At 42.9% G+C, this 13,582-nt stretch overlaps 1 protein-coding gene across 4 annotated transcripts in view; it reads right to left on the bottom strand.

Annotated features, from left to right (window-relative positions):
• The window catches only part of LOC106483655 (V-set domain-containing T-cell activation inhibitor 1-like), a 39,519-nt gene extending 36,026 nt beyond the window's left edge, over positions 1-3,493 (bottom strand). For all 4 annotated transcript variants that reach the window (XM_013941631.1, XM_067298021.1, XM_013941629.1 and 1 more), the window contains exons 1-2: positions 3,360-3,493; positions 790-927 (exon numbers count right to left, since the gene is read on the bottom strand). The gene's annotated coding sequence lies outside the window, so the exon portion shown is untranslated. The remainder of the gene's footprint in view (positions 1-789; positions 928-3,359) is intronic.
• Between the last annotated feature and the right edge of the window lie 10,089 nt (positions 3,494-13,582).

Raw genomic sequence — 13,582 nt, 5'->3', positions numbered from 1 at the left:
ATGACTTTAGCTACTAGTGTGAGGAAACTGGCAGAAAGTCTACGTGGTGATTGGGATCAGGAGAGTTTACAAAGAAGAAAATGCAGAGAAGATAAAGTGAAAGGAAGCTGAGAGAATAACCAAATCTAGAATTAGCTAAAGTCACAAAATGGGCATTCCTTTTAGTGATACTGAATGCGACTATAAATACTGAACAAATATAGCTATATGAGCAGGGAGGGGAAAAAAAAAAAAAAGGCCATAAACCTAATTAAAAACCCAAGCCAGTATGATCCCAGATATGCCTCTGCTACACAACATGTTGTAGTGCAGATGTCTTGGACCAGGGCTGAGCAGCCGAGGACGCCCATGGGGGCCTGCGCCAAGCCAAATTCCTAGCTCAGGCCCAGGAGCAGCAGAGCCTCGTTAGCATGGCAGGGAGCTGCAAATTAGTAACTTCTCTGTCAGCAAAGTGAACTCATTCAGGAGCAGCAGCACAGGCACCTCCACACCACACCCTGCCGTGTGGTTAAGGTGCACCCTAAGGGGCTGAGTTGCTTAAGTTTTTAAAGGCAGCTGTGAAGTGGAAAGAATTAATGAAATCTGAGGCTCAGATCGCTCTGAAAAATCTGACTGAGAGCATGTCTGCACCTCTGGTCCCTACATGCCTCCAAAACTGTCGATATTCAGTGCAATGTTTCACTGTGTATGTATTTAGTGTGCATCTGTGTATCATGGTGGCAAAGCGTCTCGTTGTTCAGAGGATAATTCCATTTTTTCCCCCTGCCTCTTTTTCCCCATTTCTCTCACCTGTTGAAACAAAGCTCTATCTGTTGACATGCGCGGGCCGTGTCCAGCTGCCTGAATTGGACTGCCACCTTCTGCGTACGCGCAGGAATGCTTAACTCGTGCAGGAGTGAGGTGGCTCCATAAGGCTCCTCGTGTGGCCTGGAAGGGAAGGTTGTAAAACGCTTGAGAAGAAGAATGTAATTGGGTGTGTGCAAGACAAACCAGCAGCCAGACCTTTTCAAAGGATCCTTAAATACTAATGGGCCTGGGAATTTATTTTTTATTTATTTATTTTTTAAACTGCTAACATTTAGGGGTTTTTTTCCGACTCTTCTTTAGTGAAAAATCTGAGCTTGGATTTTGATGGATCTTAAGGAGTGGACATCATTACAATCATGGTGAACTGGAGAAAGTAAAGAGCTTATTCTGCTTCTTGGTTGCCTCAAGCAAGTGCGGGTTTGGAAATCAAATGAGGTGGTGAACAGAGAGTAGACAGGAGTTAAAAGAGAAAACCTGTTGCAGGGCAACGGGAATTAGTGGGAGAACAAATAAAACCACATTATTCTAAATAAGATGAACTCAGAGCAATGGAAAAGCCACAAGATATAGACATCCTCTACAGCGATAAGGTGGAAGGGACTAGAAGATATCCAGGGGCAGCTGAAGTACTAACATCTGGGCAGCTTAGTTCTTACAGCTTGCGTTCTCAGGTTTAAAAACAAAACAGAAAAACAGCCAACAACCCCTAAACAATTGTCTACACTGTGGGTTTTTTTGTTTTGTTTTTAATAATCCATAGTTTTCTCTTTGAGTAAAATGTTCTCTCATTTTTCTGGAGATGCTCTCTGCAACTTCTCTGAGGGAAAATTGTCAAAAAGCAGGTGACACTGTTCCACCAAAAGATCTGTCTCTTGAAAGGTATTATACATTCATGCAATTTTATTTTAGGCTCTTTATAACTGGAGCCAGCATACTGGGGACTTCTTTTTCTTATATCACTCATCTTTGTAAATATTTTAGTGGCCTGGTCTGCATTATGGGAAGAGAGATTAGAAATGAAAAATTCCTACTGCCACCAATCTCTCTTTCTAAAAATAATTAGTTTCTGTAGAAGGAAAAATCTGTAATGAACTCTGCCTTTACATTACTTGTGCTTGTATTGTAAAGGTAAATTCAAAAGAATAGCAATAGTTCTGATTTCATGAAGACTGAAATCTATAGTCGTGTGGTTTCACTGTGCGCTCAAGACTCAGTTTTAATCAAAAAAAAAAAAAAAGCAAAATTGTCTGGCATGAGCTGGCTTTTAAGGAGCCAAGTACACATGAATATGTGAGAAATTGGGCTTAGCAGCATCTTGTTTTGTATTTTTGGACTGCATTTCTCTTCTGCCTTCCTCTCTCCCTGTATTACTTTGGTGGGTACAGTTTCTTCTGAAAAAGAGATGAGCTATCAAGAATCTCATCGGTTTTTTGTTTTGTTTTTTTCCCCACAGTTTAGGACAAAACTGATTCAATAAGCTATTTTAAATGGGAAAACTTGTTTTAAATGCCCCGATGTACATATGACTGGTATGTACATGTGGGATTTGTTTTTGGTGGAAATATATTCAATTACTATAAACTCTCCTTCAAAACTCAAAGACAAGAAGTTCTACTTGTGAAACCTACCGTTGCCTCAGTATCTATAAATTGTTGTTACCTTATTTTTCTAAGCTAACAAACACTTAGGACAGAAACCAGACTGACTAATGACTGGGGCAAATCCTCCTCGCCTGACGGTTGTTTGCCCTCTTTCTTGTCCGTGTGCTGTTTGATTTCTTCAACAGCTGCAAACTGAAACTGCACGTTTTATGTGGCACCGATCTGCGTGTGTGTTGCTCAGTGTAACGGGACTCCTTCGTGTGCCTTGTATGGAGGTTTTTAGGCGCTACTGTAAGCTGTCGGTTTGTAAACAGTGACTACTCAGAACCTGAAAAGTTAAGTGGGGTTTCGTTTCTGGTGTGACTGGTGTTCCGAATGTGTTGTCTGAGTCTTTCCCCTTCCTCGGCTCACGTTTTGAGGAGGTACGTGCGAGTATTTGTTTTCAACCTAGTACTCATTCTCTGAATTCACTAAACTGGAATTCACGCTTCAATCAGTGTTTCTGCCTCTATGTCAGTTTAATGACGAAAGAATAGTAGAAAACAAAGCGCAGAAATGAAGGCAAAATTGTACTCGGTGAGTAAATTTAGCCCGAGAAGCCTTTTGGGGTGTTAGGTGAACCAGTAGCCTTAGGCTTCCTTTCTCTTTGCAAGCTGTTTGCAGGTGAAAGTGCAGCCCCTTCTGACGGTCAACTCAAGGGAGTGGAGTGGACCAGCAGAGCAGAAATGCTTTAATTGGGAGCCTCGCACATTTGCATTTTTCCTCTCGGCAGTCTGCCACTTACAACAAGGAAAAAAAAAAGTTTTCTTGTTTGTTTGCTTTTTTCCTCCCCCCCCCACCCACAGCGTCTGAAGCAATTGTGAAAGAGTTAAGCCAAATGGTCACATCCAAGATCCTGCCATTTTAGCACTTTCTGGTACAGGACAGAAAACTTTGATCTTTTTTACTTACCTGTGTGGAATTTCTCTTGATATCCTGCCTGAGACTGCTGAGAGTCAAACGTGCTACTCCGACAAGTCCCTACTTTAAATGAGGAAGTGCTGAAGTGAGGCAGGATGCATGAAGCAATGACTCAGGCATCTGGGGCTGCCGTTCTTGACTAGCCGAGGAATAGAGGGAATTATTGACGTCGCTCACTGCAGCACGCTCAGCTGACGCAAGACTGGCTAGCTACCACTTTACCAGTAGTAAAAGCTCAGGAACATTCGATATTTCACCTTTCATCCCTTCCTTGATATACCCCAAGCCTTACGCTGCCCAGGGGAAGAAAGCGTTGCTGAGGATCAGAAATCTTGAGGTGCTACATGCAGAGGTAGAAGACTCATAAAAACATGAAGTAGCTCTCAAATGTAGTAACTTACCTTGTGAAGGCCTGTCTGCAGCCTTGTAGTGGTATGGTGTGTTTTTTCAATGCAGGAGGAAGACATGCATGATAGAAAAAAACACTAGGTGAGTAGGTGAGTTGTGTTTGATGGTATTTGTGCTGTGTGTGGGTGTTTTTTTTTTGTTTTTTTTTTTTTATGAATACCCTCCTCCCTTACACCCCCCCCCCCCAACCCTTAGCTGCCTATGATAGTGCAGTGCTCTGGTATTGCAGTTCTTCTCAGACATGGAATATCTACTTCTTGTCATATAAAACATGTCCCTGCTAAGAAGCATTTCTTTGCATGATTTTGCCACTTGAAGATGTTCAGAAAAAGGTTTTGGTAGTGCTTTTGATAGGGCTGGTGCCTCCTTAGATCAAGCATGCACTTGCAACTTTGCTTGGTTCTTCCCATTAAGAAAAGAAAATATTTTTCAAAAAAAAAAGTCCCTTTTTACAATTAGTTTAACTGATGCCCATGTATGCCGAGTTCTGTATGTCCGAACACAGGCTACCACTTGCAGTTTCCAAGTATGCTTTTCCAGATTCTGCATTGTCAAAAAAGCTCTTTTACTTGCCACGCGATCAAGCCCTACTGTCTCACTAGATTTCTGCTTTTGATGGATGATTACAAGCAATGTTTAGCCCTTGTGTTTTCAGCTAGCCGCGGTGGAAAACTTTCTAATTCTCCCTGAGAGAGCTCTCGCTCACATCTTGCTGAGGTGACTGTCAACTGGGTGTCGGTGTCTGGTACACTCTGCTATGTTATTTCATAACAAACTTAGTTTTCTTAGTGCATTTGCTAGCATGGCAATCACTTCACTGAGGTTTAATTGAACGTAATTTCATAATTGCACATTTCAGCACTTATATTACTCCATTTCTGGACTATATTAGGTGGAGCCTGCTCAATTGTCTTCTCTAAACTGCTGGTTTCTGGGTAGTCCCTCTTACTGTTTTAGTCCTTCTGACACATCCCTTTGTCTATTTTTAAAAGTGTTTGCACAGTAAGGTTGTGTATGTATAAATATATATCATAATTTGTATATAATGCACTGTTAGTGTGTTGAACTTATTTTCATTATATAAGCATGCCCCAGAAAGCATACCAATCGACTAAAACAATCAATATTCCAAACAGTCTGGTCTCATTCATCCCAACTCTTCTCTGCTTAGGTTAAGGAAAGACCTAGCTATTTATTCATGCTGGCTGAAATAAAATATTGCTATCTAAAACTCATTTACAATAAATTGCTTGAACTTCAGTGCAAGTCTGTTTTCTTGGTTTTTTTGTTATTTTTTGTTTTGTTTTTCTTTTTAGTCATGTTTCATTATGCTAGAATAGCACAAAAAAAAAGCATGCTCTACTTTGAGATGAAACACTTTATTAATGAGTCAGTTTTATGATAGTATCTCAGCAATACAGTTTCTCACTCAAATAATGCTGTGGAGGAATCACTCCTTCTTCCTGTGATACTGATGATCCCACATATTTCCTGATGCATTTCACTTTTGGAAAGCTTTGACTACCTGATGCAACTTGCACTAGCTTTGTGGTAAGATGGTGTAGAGGAACATACTTCCAAGTGCGTGCAAGTTATTCTGTCTGGCACTGAAGCACAACAGTGGAAGATGTCTAAGAATAAAATTCCTGCCAAAGCACAAAAATGTCTGTGACTGTACTAACATCATGAGAAAGATATACTTGACTTTTTGTGCTGTTCTAAAAGCTCGTTTCTTGATTAGAACACTAATCTAAGAGCTCATTTTATGTCAAACGCAAAGCAGAAGTATCATCTGAGTTAACACAACTGTTGAAATCTCTGACTCACAGATGCTATGTCCAACACTAACAGAAAATCACTCCATAACTGAGTTCAAGATTTTTAAGTGTAACCATAAAGCTTCATATGCAAATTCCTTCTTCAAGTGCTCAGAAAAGATCTGAGATACTAGGTAACCCACCCTGAATTTAAACCATCAGCTGAGGCAATTCTTCAGTGTCTTCAATGATTTGAATAGCCTTTTTCAGTACATGTCCTTTAAAATCCTAGGATCCTACATACTTTGGGTTTTGTTTGGCTTTGAAGAAGTATACTGGCATTGTGGTTAAGTACCTTACATCAGATAGCAAAAATCATGAGAACCGAAAGCCAACTATTCCAGCTTTGCACCTAGGTAAGCAACCCGTCAGTGTTTTCTGTTCCATCCTTATCTCACTTCAATGCTGTTCTCCTATCTTGCAGAAAGAGGTAACAAATTCAGCTTGCTGATACTTTCTTCTGAAACTGCTCAGTGTGTGGAAAATACAGGAGTCACAGATATGCCTTCTAATGGTTTGGAACAAAAGTTATATGGCTGGAGGGCATAGCCACAAAGTTATAACTCAATTTAATTTTCAGTGTTTAAGACAAAATATGCTGTTCCACGGTGAGCACTTGCTAGGTTAAACCACACCAAAACACATAGGGTTTTTTCAAGATTGCTGATGGTTCTTGTGACAAAATGAGCTATTGTGATCGTTTGGTGTTCCACTGCACTACACTGAGTGTAATTAGATAAGAAATAAAAGGAAAAGCTGGCAAAAGCATAACACGGCTTTATTCAGTCTTTTTTTCTGTAAAAATAAAAAATTATAATAGGGTGGGATGACTTTTTTTTTTTCCTCCATGTTTCTTCAAAGTAGCCCCGTTGAACTTAGTGTGGGTTGGGTCACCTAAAAGAGATTGCTGTTATCATAGTTACACAATTTGCTAAATGTTCTACCAAAACCCAACTGTAATCTTCCGTGGAACACAAGTATTGTTGAGAAAGGCCATCAAGTTGCTATAAAATCTTTAAGCTGATTCATGCAGTAATGACCATTGCCTAATGCCTTGTTGGTTTTTCAGTCTCTGGGGCTGCTCATGCCAGTGTTTGGAGATATCCAACAGATTAGTGGCTTTTTCATGCTGCTTTTACACTGTATAACTCCCCCCACCACCCTCATACTGTATCCTCTGTATTTGCTAAAAGGCTTCCAACAGAAGCAAAATATGGTCTCCTTTGAAGCAGAATAGAGAAATCAATTTTAGAAGTTGTCTTAGGTTTGTTACAAACACGGTTGCCCACATGTGCGGCTAATGCAAACACTGTGGATCAAATGCTTTTCAAAATCAGAGCCAGACTCTTTTCACCACATGCAGGTGAATGGATGGAAGAAGGGAGGGTCTCTATAGTTTAATTTCCCAAAATCCTGCCCTACTTGGAATATAAACTTGGATTCAGCTAGGTACTCTTGTTTAGACTGGACAAGGATCCTGTGTAACTACCTGAGTGCCTGTGAAGCACTCCTTCAGTGCTATGCTAGCATGTGGTGACCTTGTGATGTTCCTCTTTTAGTTGTATTTTTTCCTCCTCCTCCTGTGTTCATAGTCAGAATGGCTTATGATCCTGCTGGTAGGCTACTCCAAAAAAGTGAGTCACATATCATTGACTGCTATGCAGCACTGTAATCACTAGCAATGATACTTTTATCTGGTATTATGAACAATAAGAACAGTCTTAATCTGGCTCACTGCAGTGAGAAAGTGTAAACACCACTTCATTTGTCATTCTGAGTGGGAGACTGAGTTATTTTTGAGGGTAGGAAAGTATAGACCAACAACAACTATAGCTTACCATGCTTGTCGTCTTCTCTGACTTCATTTTGCTAAACCTTATTTACTCTTCAGTTTGAGTAGAAACAAAAAGGCTGTTTACATTAGGATAGAGAGCACTCAAGATTTGTGTACTTTAACTGCCATTCTGGGTTTGGCCATAGACTGAAACTCTCCAGCATGCAAGAAGCATTTCCAGTTGTGACTGATTTCTCTTGTTTACAGTTTTTGACGTAACGGGCTATTCTTGCTCACAGAATGGTTGAGGTTGGAAGGGACCTCTGGAGATCATCTAGTCCAACCCCCCTGCTCAACCAGGGTCACCTAGAGCATCTTGCCCATGACCCTGTCCAGGTGGCTTTTGAATATTTCCAAGGATGGAGACTCCACAACCTCTCTGGAAAACCTGTTCCAGTGCTCTGTTACCCTCACAGTAAAGATGTTTTTCCTCATGTTCGTGCAGAGCTTCCTGTGTTTCATTTTGTGCCCATTGCCTCTCATCCTATCGCTGGGCACTACTGAAAAGAGTCTGGCCCCATCCTCTTTACACCCTGCCTTCAGGTGCTACATAGCTAGAGCTCTTTCTTACCCCAAGTGAGAGAAGACAGAGGTACAGAAGAAATAGAGAGTGCTTGTGTTGGCTTTCAAATCCCTTGAGCAACTGCTCAAGTCCTTTCCTTGTGCAACTGGAGTAGTAAAAACTGTAGAAGATTGTTCATTTGCAAATAAAGAGGCAGCAGTCAGTACTGTTATAGCCCTAGATAGAAACGTTCTTTTTAAAACCTGACAATAAGAGATACTTGGCAAGAATTATGCATACATGGCTGAGGCCTATTGACCAGAATGGGAGGGAGAAATGGGAATAAAAAGTCAGCTTCACTGTGAGAAAGGAAGGAGAATGAAGTGGAGTTTTTGCTGCTTTTGTCAGTCCAATTCCCTAAGTGACAAAGCTTCCAGGCTGACTGATTAGTTGCTGGTTTCTCTCTTAGGTAACTTTTTCTCTTCTTTTGGAAAACCCTGAAGTGGGTGGCAGCCTGAGCGTTCAGGATCTCAGACACTCAGCGGTGGGAATTCATGCTTTTTCTGCAAACATGTTCATGATTATATTTGCCACCAGGCTTCTGGGCTTTCCTAGGGAACAGCAGTAAGTGTTGGGAGGCATTTAAAGTGTCCATTGTTCTGGACATCTCTGCTTTCCTCCTGGTGCAAGTGAGATGCAGCCTCACCTGCCTTGCTGGCTGGGCAGGGCAGAGGCTGAGTGGGCCAAGGGCGATACCTGCTAACGCTGGAGCCTGGGGAGCCTGCGTGGTGCTTGGCAAAGTGTCATGGCGAGCTAACTGTTGTCATGGGCTTGACTCATCCCCTAGCTGTATATTTGCTTTTCTAGCTTTCCTGCTGCTGGCTTCCTCTCCCATCTTTCCAGCCCTCTGAGTGATTCAGTGAAGGAGTGTTTTGTTGTGTTTCATCTCTCTTCACTGGACTCTGGCACAGTTCAGAGCATGCAAGTCTCTGATGCTGTATCTCCTTCTCGGCCTCTTTTATTTATTTTTTATGTATATATATGTGTGTGTATATATACACACACATATATAGCCTACTGCAGTGACTGCTATGCTATCCTACCTTGTGCTGTGCTTTGAATTCTCCTCCTCCCCTGTGACTAGCTCTAGTACCTGCCTCTGATGCTCACAGCATTTCCATACAGCACTGTCTTGAAGCAGGCACACTTCTTGCCAGTTTGTCTCAGCTCATGTAATTCTGGATAGCAGTAAGAGAAGTCAACAAGAAAATCTCTTGGCATGCTAATGTCCTGGTAAAACACAGATTACACCAAAAATAACTAGGCCTTTGGCTCTAGTCTTAGTCTTCACAAAGCTAAATGTGCCTTGGCTTGCACTTAAACCAAACATCCAAAATTATCTCTGCCATTTACAGTAGTTTTTGGTTCCCTTCCATTGCTAGTGCAAGAAAGAAGAGAACCTGCTGCCAGTAAGGTGGCATACGTGTACCTCCTTAAGGATGCCCAGAAGCATCTTTTGGGGGGATATTGGTGGGGAAATGGCTGGTTGTCCCTGCCACACGGCAGTGGGTTGGCTGGTGTGTGGGCTGGCTAATCTACTCCTTAAAATCTGCCTGTGGCCAGAAGCAGAGACACTGCCCAGAGTGGTCCAGGCCTCTCTACTTAAATAGAGGGACCCTGAGATGCCACAGTCGCACTGCGCAACCAGTGTTAGGATGGTACTTATGTCATGACCTGCCACTTGTTGTCTTCTGAATGCAGCAGAAGACTTGGTTGGTTTCTGGTCTTCTCCTTAAGCTACAGCGAAGAAAGGGAGGAGTGGGGCTTGGTGCTGTGATGGGAGTAGGAGGATACACCAGGGAGAGATGGAAGGAGGAGAGGAAGGGATGCGAACAGATGAGATGGGAAGGGGAGCACTCAGGAGTGAGGGGGGGCTGGTGGGACAGCTACTCCCAGAGGTTGCAGTCTGGTTGCTTCTGTGGGTCAGCTGTAATCTGGGAGATCCCCCTCTCTGGGCAGGGTAGCCTGACACATTTCTTCTTCCCTCTGCTCCATCATAGAGGATTTGGAGTGGCCCTGCGCAAGGTGGAAATTTTTGTACCTGGAACCAGGCACTAAAAATTAAATTATAGCCTGGTGAGAGGAAGGCCAGTTGCCTGCGTATGACTGGGGTGATCTGGCCAAAATAAGAGTCACAAGTCTAATCGTGGTGGAGAGCAGGGCTGGTGGCGGTAGGAGGGTCTGGTCCTGTCCGTGGCGCTGGCTTGGTGAGGGTGCGAGGGGACTTGCATGAACTCTGCTCTGTTGCGACATGCGTGGGGAGCACACCCACACCCCATCTTCTGTCACATACTTCAGCCAGCTCATTTACTTCTCTAATGAAATATTTGGGAATGTAACTGAATTTCTCTCTGGCCCTGTTAGCTGTATAAAACAAGCACTGAATGTCTGCCCTGTCCTTTCCATCAGGGGAGAGAGTTATGTACTTTGGAAGTACAACATAGTCACAGTAAGGCCATCTACAATCCTTCAGAGATACAACTGGTCAGATTATTGCTAACCAGAGGAATGGTTCTTTCATTTAGGCATGGCTGGGAAACCATGAATTTCAACAGCAAAAAACCTTTAAAGTTGATTTATTAAGTATGCTGTGTGGTATCTTGCATGAATTTTGCTGAATCAAATACATACAATTCTAAGCCTAAGCAATGAAATTGTTGTACCCATGGATGTAACCCCCCATGAGTTTTTTTTTCAGGCCTGTAATGTGCACATGTTCATTTTGCGACTCTGCCATTGAAGAGGAGCTGCCTGTGGCATCCCTATGGTTCAGCTCTTAGTCTGCTTTCCAGAAAGACTGTCACCTCTGCTTTATTCTAAACCTGTGGGGGGGGGGTTGTTTGTTTGTTTGTTTGTTTTCACCATACCTGATAGTCTATCTCTGTACACCAACTTTGAGACCTGCATGCCATCCTTGTCTTGTGCAACTACTGACTGACATGGTAGCTTGAGCGTCCCTGAGCCTTGCTTCCTCTTGCGCAAGGCAGTGCTAAGTGAATCATAATGGTTTTCTTAAGGCACACAAACCTTTTCTCCTCTGATCCCTTTGACAGTTTGGTTCATGCCTTCTCTAACGGGAAGATGCCCTCCGGGGTTGACTGAACCGTTAGTATGTGCTGAGACAAAATGTTCAGACTCTGCTCCTTACTCGGTAGGGCTGCTCCCATTGCAATGGAGAGGGCTGGGGCATAAGCGACTCCCACTGCGCAGTCTCTCCAGCCCCAAGGGCAGAGGGACTCTGGTTTCTGGTCCCGATGAGATTTGGGCTTCGCTGAATGTAGCATTTCCAAGGAGCACGCACAACTCTGTTAACTCTCGCTCTTTGTTGGTAATGGGTTGTTGAGTGTTTCTCTCTCTTTTTGTTGTTGTTGTCGTTACTGGGGAGGCGCAATATTCTGTAAATATTAGTGTCACTTAAAGTCCTCATTTTGCAGGTGTTATGTGCAGTCTTCTAGCTTTGACCTATCAGAAATCAGTCCAGTAATGGGAAAATGGTTCATTTTAGGCAACAGCTGCTATTCTGTGAGGGTCCAAAAGTGCTCCTAGCTTAAAATCCTGTCTCTGACTGTGACCCACACAGAGAGCAGGAAAGAGTTTGTGACCAGGGGAAGGATAAAGTCATAATTCTCCAGAACCCTCCCTGACCTTCACCTAGAAACAAAGTATCAATTTTTGTTCACTTTTGCTGGAGGAAGCACAATATCTCTTACCCTGAAAGTTTAGGCAAACTCTAGTAAAATTGACTGTTATTAAGTTTCTGGCATTCTGTCAACCCACACAGAGAAGTGTCTCAAGAGGGCAAAGCAAGTTATGTGTTGTCTTGGTGATAAACAGCAACACTACTGTCAACATGTCCCCTGTCCGTGTGTGTGCGTGTGCACGCATCTGTCAGTGGACAGAATACAAATGTTTCCTCCCTGAAAAGTACAAAGTCTGAACAAAATGGTGGCATCTGGACCCTGTTGGTATTCAGTCTATAGCAGTTGTGCCATTCAAACAAGCAGAGGCATTCACTGCAGGGTGACTTTCTTGAGCCATGTATTTTCTCACTCCTCTCTGCAAAACCTGACTTGCATTTGGTACTCTACTCCATTGCACTTACCTCTGTGCACTTACACCGATTGCTTGCATGGAATTTCCAGGCAACAGGGATGTTGTACGGTTATTTGTCTACAAACCAAGTGCTCTATTCCATCCCAGCATCTGGTATGCAATTATTAAGATTATAGTATGCTTCCTAAAATATGTAGTGAGCAATGCGTAGGAGGGCTGGGCTGTGAAGCCAGGCCTTTACAAGCGGGGGTCAGATTTTGTTTCCTGCTTCATGCAAATGCCTACTTGGCTTCTGGCAAGGTGCATAACCTCAGTGGTCTCCTTGCTGAGTGAAATAAAATAAAAATCCTTTCCTTTTTTCCACTACTAGCCCCACCCCAAGGCTTCCAAAATGTATACAGATGGGGGTATATGTCAGTGCCCAGGATCCCACGTGGCTGCGGTGTGCTCAAGCCATAGTGCCAAGCTTTGTTTCTGCAGGCATGTGACCTGGAGGCATGCTGTTTTTAAAGCAAAAATTGGTTCTTACCAGAGAAGGCATCTGACACGCATAACATCTACCATCTTCTCCCAAAGCTTGAAGGCCCACTGACGACACAGTAAATGCAGCAAGAGAAACCAGTGGATAACAACTGTTCCTTTTGCCAAGTTTTCTGTTTCTGAGGAACTGTTTGATTTTTTTGTTGTTTGTTTGTTTAGATTTTTTTTTCCATCCAGATATCTTGTGATGCAGTAGGAATTGCTCAAAAGTGAAGCTGAAACATGTTGTATGCAGTTTGTCAGCAGTTGCCACATTGCCAAAAACACTAACAAAAGACCCTGGCTCTCTGTGTACATGCCCAGTGGTTTTTGTGGTTGATAATTCTAGCCAGCCAGAGCATATGCTTGTTAATGAGAGACCTCCTCAAGGGCTGCTTTAAAAAAATAAAAATAAATTCCCACACTGAATTTCCTCTCCACAGGGCTGGTGAAGTGTCACTGGGCTGGAGCAGAGACAAAGATTTTTCCTTTTCTCTCTTCTTCCTTAATCTCAGTTGGGTAAAACCTTTCCAAGAGCAATACCTCAACAGACAGCTGTCTCCCTCCTAGTGGGCCTGAAGAACTCAATTCCCAAAGGCGAAAACGTAAAAAAACAACAAAAAAATCCCCCAAACCCAGAACAGATAACAGATGTGTGGGGTTTGTTTTTTTTTTTTCATTTGTTATTTCCTTTTTTCCTGCTTGAAGACACTTATTCTTCAGAGCTGAGCTGTCGTGCCCTGGCGTGCTAGAGCTGATGTGAATGAGCTGCCCCGTTACCGGTAGGGGTGCCCCTGCGCTGAGCTGAGGCCTGACTGAGCCAAGACTAATCATCTCTGCCTCACAGTAGCTACAGTCTTTACCTTTTGTGTCCTGAGCTATGCTCACTCTTTTCCATCCAACTAGTCAATAATCTTCCCAGGAAAGGAATGTCATTTTCAGGCCAGCTGTTGACTGGTTCAGGAGATCAGGACCAACACAGAGCTGGATTTTTCTCATGATCCCGATATGAGAATTCAAT

The sequence above is a fragment of the Apteryx mantelli genome, chromosome 1 (assembly GCF_036417845.1).
Source record: "Apteryx mantelli isolate bAptMan1 chromosome 1, bAptMan1.hap1, whole genome shotgun sequence".
NCBI lineage: Eukaryota > Metazoa > Chordata > Aves > Apterygiformes > Apterygidae > Apteryx > Apteryx mantelli.
The sequence above is the reverse complement of the archived record's forward strand: the minus strand, read 5'-3'. Positions and strand labels throughout refer to the sequence as shown.